The sequence below is a fragment of the Patiria miniata genome, unplaced genomic scaffold, assembly GCF_015706575.1.
Source record: "Patiria miniata isolate m_02_andy unplaced genomic scaffold, ASM1570657v1 HiC_scaffold_25, whole genome shotgun sequence".
In the NCBI taxonomy this organism is placed as follows: domain Eukaryota; kingdom Metazoa; phylum Echinodermata; class Asteroidea; order Valvatida; family Asterinidae; genus Patiria; species Patiria miniata.
In genome coordinates, this window is record NW_024037064.1 from 15,700,102 (window position 1) to 15,712,963 (window position 12,862).

Consider the following 12,862-nt stretch of genomic DNA (forward strand, 5'->3'; position numbering starts at 1 on the left):
CAAGAAATCTCCGGCTTTCTCAGATTAACAGAGACATATACATTCTTAAAAATATTTCTATCATGCATTTTCATACACCTCGATCATATTTCACCCAAAATCTTGTTGAAAAAATTAATCCAGACAAAAAATGGGATCAATGCATCAGTGAGCGAGAGCGTCGGCACTAAATGCCGTACGTACGATGTACCGGGACAAGCATATCAATAGATGGCGCCCTTCAACACTCCCGGTCATCGCGCCTCGGCGTTTCCCATCTGGGTATTTCTCAGGGCCTGCCAATGGGTCCCACATTAGGGGCGGGGAAATACTTCAGTTTGTCAGTAAGCTCCGTGGCCGAGTGGTTAGAGAGCACATGTAGAAAGTAATAGACCGTGGGTTCGAGTCCCAGCCTGCCGCTTTCCTTTAATTGCTTGGTTATTGTTTTGTTTTGTTATTTTTTCACTTACTTATTTCCCCTTTTTGTAATAATTACTATTTTATTTCATTGATTTATTGTTTATTTCGTCATGAAGTTATAAGAAGAAAATTCGAAAGAAAAGAAAACATTCGTCATACCGTTTTCATTTGCGCTTATAATACTTATGTATCAATATCAATGCGGTCCCGCGGGGAGTTAATTGAAGAGAGAGAAAGAAAGAAAAGAAACAAACGGGAAACAAATGTCAACGCACCATTATTTGTCCATTTTTGTAACCTTTGGTGAATAAGTCATTCACATTCTACATGAGGCAACATTTAAGACAATGCATATACATACATGTATGGCTAATGTACTCAGCCGGCCGGCCGGTCACATACGCAGTGCGTAAAATTTTGCATAATGATTAAGTTAAAGGACACAGTGGGAATTCTATCTGGAACAGTGTTCTATTGTTTATAAAAAAAATTAGAGAAATTGATTTCGGCTATGAGTGAAGGTAGAGGTGGAGTTAGACAGGCAGCGACAAATCTCTTTTTTGAAGGTTGTGGTGGCTCTGAAAAGAGCCTTTTGGGTTTGTGGATGCAAAGTAAGTTCTTTTCTTTACTTTGACACTTTGGCGGTCTTCTTGGGCAGAAGAACTTGCTGGATGTTGGGAAGGACACCACCCTGCGCGATGGTAACTCCGCTCATCAACTTGTTCAACTCCTCGTCGTTGCGTATAGCAAGCTGCAGATGGCGGGGATTAATTCTCGTCTTCTTGTTGTCTCGTGCAGCGTTTCCGGCCAGTTCCAAGATCTCCGCGGTAAGGTACTCCATCACTGCCGCAAGGTAGACCGGTGCACCGGCACCGACACGCTGGGCGTAGTTGCCCTTACGCAGAAATCTGTGAACACGACCCACGGGGAACTGGAGTCCCGCCCTGGAGGACCTGCTCTTGGCCTTGCTTCTTGCTTTGCCGCTCTTTCCTCGCCCAGTCATCTTGACAGTATAGTGACAGAAGATGAATGTACTCTGCAGTAAAGGTGGTGTGTGAATGAACCCACTTGGAAAACACAACACTAGTTATAGCGTTCTGGTGGATTGGCTGAAGCGTGCCAAGTAGCCAATCACGCGACACGGGCGTGCCCGTCGCACGGTTGGGTGCACCGCATCCATTTTGGACGCGGGGGACGAGGGAACAAAAAATTACAACTGTGTCATCGTCGTTCAAAGTAATGGAATCACTAGATAAAACACAGAAACATGCAACATTCTTACCTCCATTTTAAGACGTTTTATTGTTATTCCGCCGAAGAAGTCCCATGATCTTTCGACCAGCCTCCGCACAATGGCAGTGATTCGTTGCTCTCACGCGGCGGTTAAAACTGGCCTCGGTTTCTTGCTAGATATTTGTAACATCCCACAGACGAAATCCTAATTTATTTTTTAATAGTAACCCACTCAACAAAATGCAAGCACTCGTCCGGAGATTGAAAGAAATGACCAATTGAAAAAGGCTGTGGCATAAATTAAATTATGTGTTTACGACGACGACAAGACTCAGGGATTAACTTTAATCGCATTACCTCCCCTCGCCTCACGAAGGGTAAAAGCATATTAAAAAAAAAGAGAGAGAGTGAAAGGGACACAACAGAATAAAAAAAGGTTAGTTGTAAAACCTAAGAAATGGGCTGATCGGGCGAACTGAGCTGACTGGCAAATCTCTTTTTGGAAACTGTGTTGGCTCTGAAAAGAGCCGTTTGGTTTTGAAGCCTTCAAAATTTCTATTTTGAAGTCGTGTACTTGGTGACGGCCTTGGTGCCTTCGCTGACTGCATGCTTAGCAAGCTCCCCGGGAAGAAGTAGGCGTACTGCTGTCTGCACTTCACGGCTTGTGATGGTGGACTTCTTGTTGTAGAGAGCGAGGCGAGAAGATTCGCTGGCGATGCGCTCAAACACGTCGTTGACAAAGCTGTTCATGATGCTCATTGCCTTGCTCGAGATTCCGGTGTCGGGGTGCACCTGTTTCATCACTTTGTAGATGTAGATGCCGTAGCTCTCCTTGCGACGCCGGTGCCTCTTTTTGTTTGCGCTAACCGGACCCTTAGTATTTCCGGCCTTCTTCTGACCTTTTCCGCTAACTTTGGGAGCCATATTGGAGGACTTGGAATGTATCGGATCGTGAGATCGAATGAAAGACCAGCACGTCTTGGCCGGCTTTTATTGTGCACAGCTTGGATTCTGACCACCCATGCATCGTCCACTTTCCCGCCAGTGACCGCTAACCCATGCGTGAAGAAAGCGGTATGCGTGCATAGTTATACAATGCACGCACGGCACGACCCCCCCCCCCCCCCTCCCCGGCAAGGGTATTTTTAGCCTTTTTCTCAGACTGACACGTGTATAAGTGTCCTTCTTAAATATTATTGTCTACTGAATTTCTGGGAAATAATAAAGTCATCTCCAGCGGAGGGCGAATTAATATGTCGTAGTGCACCAATACTTCTTTAAATGTTGTTTCCCCCTTATGCACCATCCATTTATAATGAATCATACAATGTAACGCAAAACCGACGAAAATAAGAGAACGAGTACCTGTAATTGTCAAAACAGATAGGAAATATATATCATTATTACCATGCCCATAACAATTCAATTTTGCCTGGAACACGTTTCGGATGAGGCATACGTATAGAACCCAAAAAGTGGAATGTATTTGGACAGAATATCAACAATAATAATTCGGAAAAAAATCAACGGCCCTTTATTCTTTATTTGAAGGAAAACTCAGGGATTGGACTTAATCTCTCTTTGAAGAAGTAGTGGCTCTGAAAAGAGCCGTTAGTTTTATTTCTTTTTGCGCACACAACGTGCTCAAGCTCGTTCACCCCGAATTCGGCGGGCCAACTGGATGTCCTTGGGCATGATGGTGACCCTCTTGGCGTGAATGGCGCACAGGTTGGTGTCTTCGAAGAGGCCGACGAGGTAAGCTTCGCTCGCTTCTTGCAATGCCATGACGGCAGAACTCTGGAATCGCAGTTCAGTTTTGAAATCCTGTGCAATTTCACGCACAAGTCTCTGGAATGGCAGCTTTCGGATCAGCAGTTCGGTGCTCTTCTGGTAGCGGCGAATCTCACGGAGGGCGACGGTTCCCGGTCGGTACCGATGGGGTTTCTTGACACCGCCAGTCGCCGGTGCGCTCTTGCGGGCCGCCTTGGTGGCCAACTGCTTCCTGGGGGCTTTCCCCCCGGTGCTCTTTCTTGCCGTCTGCTTGGTGCGCGCCATGGTCAAGGGTATGGTTTGATGAACGGTGATCACAACTGAGTGCAGATTGAGCGAACGGACCCCGCCTCTTAAGGCCGGCGCATAGCATCCTAGGTTGGAAGCCTAACAATGGGCTATCTTCCGATTGGGTGCTTCGGGGGCCAAGCGGAGACGCTTCAGTGATCACGATTTCCGTACGTTGAAAAAGTATAGACGTTAAATTTCAATCGAAAATGCTGCTTTTCCGAGCCTATAGTATTATGAGCCCTCGGCAACAGAATCCATTTGGGATCGTTGTGACTACAATATTTCTCCCACCCCCTACTTGGGATTAATTGAACCCCAATAAACACCCCCTCCCCCACCCCTAAAAGAAAAGTGACAAACATACGGATTTCCCTGGCTGCTGTTTATGTTTGTTTTGTAATAAAGACAATAATCACACACACCCATTCGCGAACAAAATGTCACGGATCCCTCTATACGTTCCCCGCTATATCCTGAGACGAGCACCCAGTAATTATTACTTAATCGACTTTGACAAAAAATGGAGACCAGACATGTTTTACAGTGGAAATAGGGAGGGGAAAAGCAACTCTAAGAACACACATGACAAGGACAAGTGAAATCGAGTAAAATCAAGATTCAATCTCTTTTTTGAAATAGTGGTGGCTCTGAAAAGAGCCGTTCGGTTTGATTTTTGAATATGGTGTCTAGCCGCCGAAGCCGTACAGCGTGCGTCCCTGTCTCTTCAGCGCATACACCACGTCCATTGCAGTGACAGTCTTCCTCTTGGCGTGCTCGCAGTAGGTGACTGCATCGCGGATAACGTTCTCCAGGAAAACTTGAGGACTCCGCGGGTTTCTTCGTAGATGAGCCCGGAGATACGCTTGACTCCTCCGCGGCGGGCCAGCCGACGAATGGCTGGTTTAGTGATTCCCTGGATGTTATCTCGGAGAACCTTGCGGTGTCGCTTGGCACCCCCTTTGCCTAGTCCCTTTCCTCCTTTGCCACGGCCAGACATGTTTGTGTCTCCTCAGTCGGTTGTAGATGATTCAATGGCCATCCCAGCCCCGGCGAGGCAACTTATAGGACATGCGCGGACGCGATATGAGCATGCGAAGCCATCAACTGTTACGGCGCCCTCTGGCGACCAATCGTGGCAGGAGCACTCATCCTGGGAAACAAACAAATCAGAAGCAAAACAAGGGGGAAAAGGGATAACAAATAAGAAAAGGAAGAAGATGCCTAGAAACATATTGCAACGAGACTCAAACAATACATTTATAACCAGACACAGAGGGGTCGTGGCCAAGCCTTTTTTTTTTTTTTTTTTTTTACACCTTGAACGGAAATCAATGGAAACGCCAACATCATAATTTAACAAGACTTTACACACTTACTAATATTTACCGTAATTCAATGTGAAAGCCCTGTCACCAAAACGTCAAAAGAAAACGAACCTTTAACGACGGGGCACCGTAGTCAGAACCTGTTTTTGTATTAATTTATGTTCCCCGAAGGGAGTGGGCCGAATCCCGGATGTACTGCTATACCGGGCCAACCCGTGGCCGGGACGAGGCAAGCCTCTATTCCACGGCCCAAATCCAAAAATCAGTTTAATATACTGGCTGTTCAATGAACAGCGTTTCAGATATTAAGCTGAAAAGAACAGATACTAATTTTTTGGTTTCGGGATCCTCCTAAAGAAGATCCCAGGATAGGGTAGTCACACTACACCTTAGTAAGTGAGGCTACGAGCCTCCCTACCCTTTGCCTAATAATTAAACTGACAAACACTTAACACGGACAAGACAAACAAACTGTGTAGCCACGCTACCCACGCGTTACCATGGTAGGGTACGACCCTAACTGTCTGCCGAAAACCATATTCAAACAAAATGCATACTATACACATCCAGACGAAACTTCCAAACTTCGATAAAAAAGACCTAAAGGGTCTAAAACATGAGAGCGAAGACTCTCACAGGTTCGACACAAGGCTCTAAAGAGATGCCATGATTCTACTAAAAAGGGCCTAAAGGGCCCCAAAACCAGGAGCTGAAAGCTCCCACACAAAAGGGACCAAAAGGGTCCCAGTAAACCAGGAGCAAAAATTCTCCCACACAGAAGAGACCTAAAGGGTCTAAACAGCAAACACCAAGGGTTTCAAAAACCTAAAGGCGAAGAATTAGCTGACCTCCGACGACTGTGCAGAGAATTCCCCGCACGCACCACGTAGCACGGAAGCCGTCTTCGGTCAGCCTAGCAAAATCAGCACGAATTCTATCCCTGACCGCGCGCTTAATCCGATGGAGAACAATATCTGCGCTGGCAGTAGACTTATCGAACAAGGTCTCGCAACGCGAAGACCAAATAAGCCACTTGACAACGCAGATCAAGTACCAAACCAAAACACAATCTGCACGGTTATTCAAACCATCAGCATACAATACACAAGGTGCGGTCAGGGAGAAATGTTCCCCCAAGATCCTCCCACCCACATGTTCAACCCAACCCCAAGGAATAGAAACAAAGGCACAATCCCAAAAAACATGGTTAATAGTTTCCGGTTGGCCACAACCGGCGCGGGGGCACTTGCCGGCCCCATAACCCCAATTAAGAACTTTTTGGGCCGTTTTCACGGCCCGCCAAATGATTCTCCAGTTCAGATCCCGGAGACGGTGATCCAAAACGGAGCAGTTAGCAAATTTAAAAACCAAGGCTAAGTCTTGGAGGACTAAGACCGGTTTCCTAACAGGATCTTGGCCGAAAAAAATCAGGTATAATTGGCGGGAGGTACCCGCTTCCCAGGCAAAATTCGGAGCCAGCTTAAAAACAAGCAAGACCAGCTTGCAAAAATACCCATACCAAGAAGTGAGGTTCAAGGCGTGCGGCCTGCTGTTAGACCAAAACCCAACAGGCAGGATACTACGCAACGAAAATGTTACCCAATAAAGGGCAAAAAACCTCCAAGGAGGACCATCAACATCCAACACGCTCCTCAAACCCCGAACAAAAAGACTATCACATTTATGTCTGATATTAACTACGCCCAGCCCACCCTGATCAACAGGTTGAAAAAGGACTGGGCGCGAAACCAACTCGGTCTTATTAGACCAAATGAAACCAAAAATAGCCTTGTTCACCACCTTCTCCACCGAGGCGGGGAGGGGGTAAATAGGCGCTAGATAATACAGAGGCGAAAGAATAACTGAATTAACAACCAAAACTTTACCAAGAAGAGAAAGATTTCTCCCTTTCCATTTAGTAAGACAAGTGAGCAGAGCTGGAATTCGTTCCTTCCAGCTCTTCTCACCCATGTTTCCCTTACCAACAAAAATACCATTAATTTTAATGGGAGTTCTGGTCCACTTAATGTCAACCAGAGAAGACATATCATCAGGCCAGGCCCCGAAAATGAGGCCCTGAGATTTGGCCATATTCAGGCGAGAACCGCTCGCTAACTCATACTGTTTAATGATACCGAACAGTCGCACCAGCGACAAGCGATCCCTGACAATGCAAGTGGTGTCGTCAGCGTACTGAACGACTTTGCACTGCAAACCACTGCTGCCTGGAACCACCAGGCCACCGATGCGACCGTCACGGATAACTGTAGCCGCAAACGGCTCAATAAAAAGAACGTAGAGGAGAGGAGATAGGGGACATCCCTGCCTCACTCCCCTCGACAAACCAAACGGATCAGAAAGAACACCATTAACTAAAACTTGACTAGAAATGTCGGTGTACAAAAGTTTGACCCAGTGCAAAAAGTTAGGGCCGAACCCAAAACGACTCATGACTTTAAACAAAAAATTCCAGTTAACTCTGTCGAAAGCCTTCTGTTGATCTAAAGAGATTACAAGGCAGTCAAGGTTCTTTCCATCCACATACGCCACCAGATCCCGTAGGAGTCTGATGTTGTCGTGGATGGACCTCCCCTTGACGCCGCAAGTCTGGAAAGGACTGATGATGTCTGGCAGCACTTTGCTGATACGTAAGCATAAGGCCTTCGACAAAATTTTGTAGTCAACATTCAGCAAAGAAATTGGCCGTTTATTACGGGGATCTAACGGGTCACCGGGCTTTTCTAATAGAGTTAGAATGCCCGACCGCTGAGAAACAGCTAAACAATTCAACTTATAAGCACAACGAAAAACCCCCAGCAGGTCTGGACCTAACAACTCCCAGAAGGAAATGTAAAATTCCCTGGGAAGTCCGTCCCCACCAGGGGTCCTACAGTTGGCCATCCCCTTCAGTGCATCGGTCAACTCCGAGAGTTCAAGTGGACTCTCGAAATCCAAAAAAAGGTCATGAGGGACTCTGGAGGTTAACGAGTCTAGAAAGGGAGACTGGAGATCCTCCTCTACCGGCTCCTCGCTAAACAAATCGGAATAAAAGGACCGATAAACAGAGGCAATTTCTGCCGAAGTCTCGACAACAACGTCGTCGGCACCGCGGACAGAAGAAATAAACTTTTTTCTGGCTTGCTCGGACTCCAGCCGAAAGAAAAACTTGGATGGCTTCTCCGCATCATTGAGGACACGGACACGAGAACGTATTCGAGCCCCCTCAGCTTCAAAGTCATCCAATGTCTCCAATCTCCATTTCAAAGAGTCATACTGGGCTAGAAGCGCGGGGTTAGAATCCCCACTATTCAAATCAAGAAGAACAGATTTAAGAGAAGACATTAAGTCCTCCCTTTTCTTCCGTCGTTTCCTGGCTAAGCGGCTAGAAAAGCTGACCAACATTTGCTTGGAACGCAATTTGACGTCCTCCCACCAGAGGAGTTCATTATCAAACCCCTCCTTGAGCGAACGCCAACCTAAATAAGCTTGCGTAAACTCTTCTCTAAAAACGGCATCAGAAAGGATGGAGACATTACACTTCCAGTAACCGCTCCCGATGCCGGGAGAAGAGGGGAAGGTAAATTTCAAAGTAATAGCATCATGATCAGACAAATAACAGGGCGAGTGCGAACAAGACTCCACATCCAGCAGACGGGACACGTAAAAACGGTCCAGCCTACTGGAGGCGGAGTTCGCCGCATTTCGCCAGGTAAAAGAATGAACATTAGGAAAACGATCTCTCCAACAGTCTTTTAGGGAAAAAGTGGACAAAAGCTGCCGCAACTCCGCGGCTCCCAAACCACACGAAGTAGCAGCAGAACCGCGACGGTCCAAATGGATGTCCAAAACACAATTAAAATCGCCACACAAAATAATTGGATGATTGCCTCTCAAATGAGAGGCCAGATTAGAAAAGAAAAGACGACGGGCTCCAGGGTCCGTGGGAGCGTAAACTACACAGAGATTAACACTACTCCCGTGACCCTGGAGGGTACCGCTAATAATACGACCCTCAGTATCCACTGAAGAATCGAAAAAACGTAAAGGACTACGCCTAGGAATAAGAATTACAGTACCAGAGGAGAAAGATGTGCCAAAACTGGCAAACATCTCTCCCCTCCATTCTGCACTCCATAAAGCCAAATCTGCAGGGGTGATATGACATTCCTGCAGGCAGGATATGTCATAATGATGACAAAACTGAAAAATGCGTTTTCTTTTCAGGGAATCACGCATTCCATTAACATTCAATGAAATAATGGAAATCATTGAAATAAATACAAGAAAGGAAAAGAAACAGACTGATGAAGGCGTCATTTTGCCTAGAAAAAAATACTCAATACTTCAAATAGGACCTAAGGTCCGCCGATCCGGCATCCAAAACGAAATGTGCATGTTCCTGGATCAGGTGGCTAAACCAGTCATAAGAAGACCGGGTGGTCTTGTCACAGCGGGGACACTTGAATTCCACAGGGGACTTATCCTGATGGACTGTCACCCTGTGGCTATTAAGCTCAGACCAAGCCTGGAAAACCTCCTTGCAAGCAGGAACGCTGCAAGGGATCAAATTTTCTTGGATCCCAGGAAGCTTAAGACTTTTAAGTTTAAGTCTGGCTTTCCTTACTACGGCAACGGTAGGTCCTTTAAGAACCTCTTGTGGGGCATCAGGGGTCTCGCTACATGTTTCCATGCCCTCAGAGCCGAGCCGGAAAGTTCCTTCTCGGAAGCAATGCGGAGCACGGGCGTCAGTGAAGGAGGAGAACTTTTTTGTGTTGTACTTCCTCATCCGAAGATGAGGAAGAAATTACACGCCTCTTTCTGTTACTTGGTCTTTTCCTGCTGGAACCAGCAGGAACCTTTGGGATTTTTCGCTGGCGTTCCAGCAGAAAAGTGTTGCACTCAGGCTCACTGCAAACAATTTGCGGCGGGCCGTTAACATTAGTGCAATCAGCACAAGAAAGAACAGTGATTTTCCTGTGACCGATGGGGCAGTCACAGGAAATACATAAAGCATCAACCCCGTAGGGTCCAACCTGCGTATTGCAGGAACTACACCGCACCTTCGGACGGCTAGACAAGCCGTCCTCCGGCGCGGTGCTGTTAAGCTTAGTGGGTGGGGTCTCCCCTACGGTTGACGAGCTAGATGGAGATGCATCAGAGGCAGCAGCCTGGGACTCAGGCTCGGCAGGAGTCGACGAAGTCGTCTCCTCCCGCACCACCTGAGCCCAGGTGCGTTTAGGAACTACTTTGTTTGCAAAGGAGTTAGGGCACATCTTAAAGTTGTGCCCCTCCTCCCCGCAAACAGTACAGACAACTCGGTTGGGGCACGAGGAAGCCACGTGCCCCACACCAAGGCACTTATAGCACTTTTCCTGCTTACAGGAATTAGCAAAATGGCCCTGCTGGCCACACTTTGCACAAGTCCTGGGCTGTCCAATGTAGGACACCCAGGCATTTCTATTACCAATCCGCATAACGGACGGTATGTTTTTCTTGATCCTCATACGGTACTGCCTAGTACCGTTGAAGATCGTAGGCTCTCCAGCGTGGGTACAAAACCGACCCTGGAGAACCTCGCCATAGGCACTCAGCAAACGACGAACAATATTGTCGTCGATGCTAAGACAAACATAGTGCATCGTCACAATGGCAATGCCATCAAAAGCAATCACCTGACATCCGGGGATGGATGTCAGGGACGGTTGATACGTCTTCGCCAGTTCTGGCGTCTTGAACACAACATCGAATCGATGCCCTGGCAAAGGCTGGACAGCCGACAGGTGGTCCTTGGCCACAATTCCCAACTTACTAAATTCCGAAAAAACTAGTTTCGGCGTAACTTCGCCGCCGAACCGCAGCTCGACGGCGCACTCTTTATATCGGAGAGATGGCATCTTGCCTATCTCCGACAAGGAAACAAAAAACGAAGGAAAACAAATGCACAGGCCGGTAAATACTCCTGGTAAAACACCGACCAGTTACCAAAATGATTACTGCAGGATGCAACTGCCACCCTGCAGCAAAAAGAAAAAAGGGACGGTCAGCAAATGCTGATCAGTGAGGTATTTAAATATACAAGTGCAAAATGCACAGAGCCTATATATACAAAATGGCGTAAAAGGCAAGGCTTTTGCCTTTACGCTTAGACAAAAAACAACAAGAACACAAAACCCGTAGAGTTACGCACACGAATGCTGTTACGCAACACAACGGGTAAATGAATCAGAAGAAAGGAAAGGCCGTGCACTGCCCGGCGTGAACAAAAGAAGAGCTGAACAAAGGAATACACTGGCTAATACTGTACTGTGTGTTCAGCCAGCTACAAAAACCCACCCCCAAAACCCTCAAAAATACACCAAAATCCAACAAATTTCAAACGAAAAGTAGACAGACTTCGTCTATGAAATAACCAAAACCCCTGGTAAAAATTTAACTTTAGAAAAGCTCTGAAGATTTACTACGCTTCAAGAAAACACGGAGCTTCGGGAAGTCGTGATGATCTTAGCAAAAGGGCGAGAAGCGATAACGATTAATATTAAAACAATAGCGCGGAAAGGGATTATTCGTCTTGAAATACTGTTTGCTATTGTTCTTCTTATTATTTATTTTGCCTTTTTTTGTTTCCTGGTGTGAAAACAAAAAAAAAGACTCCTGCGCGTCCACCGCAACTCAACGAAACCAGGGGAGAGAGAGATGAGCAAGAAATCTCCGGCTTTCTCAGATTAACAGAGACATATACATTCTTAAAAATATTTCTATCATGCATTTTCATACACCTCGATCATATTTTCACCCAAAATCTTGTTGAAAAAATTAATCCAGACAAAAAATGGGATCAATGCATCAGTGAGCGAGAGCGTCGGCACTAAATGCCGTACGTACGATGTACCGGGACAAGCATATCAATAGATGGCGCCCTTCAACACTCCGGTCATCGCGCCTCGGCGTTTCCCATCTGGGTATTTCTCAGGCCTGCCAATGGGTCCACATTAGGGGCGGGAAATACTTCAGTTTGTCAGTAAGCTCCGTGGCCGAGTGGTTAGAGAGCACATGTAGAAAGTAATAGACCGTGGGTTCGAGTCCCAGCCTGCCGCTTTCCTTTAATTGCTTGGTTATTGTTTTGTTTTGTTATTTTTTTCACTTACTTATTTCCCCTTTTGTAATAATTACTATTTTATTTCATTGATTATTGTTATTTCGTCATGAAGTTATAAGAAGAAAATTCGAAGAAAAGAAAACATTCGTCATACCGTTTTCATTGCGCTTATAATACTTATGTATCAATATCAATGCGGTCCCGCGGGGAGTTAATTGAAGAGAGAAAAAGAAAGAAAAGAAACAAACGGGAAACAAATGTCAACGCACCATTATTTGTCCATTTTGTAACCTTTGGTGAATAAGTCATTCACATTCTACATGAGGCAACATTTAAGACAATGCAATATACATACATGTATGGCTAATGTACTCAGCCGGCCGGCCGGTCACATCGCAGTGCGTAAAAATTTGCATAATGATTAAGTAAAGGACACAGTGGGAATTCTATCTGGAACAGTGTTCTATTGTTTATAAAAAAATTAGAGAAATTGATTTCGGCTATGAGTGAAGGTAGAGGTGGAGTTAGACAGGCAGCGACAAATCTCTTTTTTGAAGGTTGTGGTGCTCTGAAAAGAGCCTTTTGGGTTTGTGGATTGCAAAGTAAGTTCTTTTCTACTTTGACACTTTGGCGGTCTTCTTGGCAGAAGAACTTGCTGGATGTTGGGAAGGACAACACCCTGCGCGATGGTAACTCCGCTCATCAACTTGTTCAACTCCTCGTCGTTGCGTATAGCAAGCTGCAGATG

The 12,862-nt window shown here is 46.1% G+C and overlaps 1 non-coding gene across 1 annotated transcript; it reads right to left on the bottom strand.

Moving 5' to 3' along the window:
• Positions 1 to 5,187: 5,187 nt before the first annotated feature.
• On the bottom strand, positions 5,188 to 5,380 carry LOC119733467. Its single transcript, XR_005271838.1, has one exon. It is a non-coding gene; the product is annotated as a U2 spliceosomal RNA (small nuclear RNA).
• Positions 5,381 to 12,862: the final 7,482 nt, after the last annotated feature.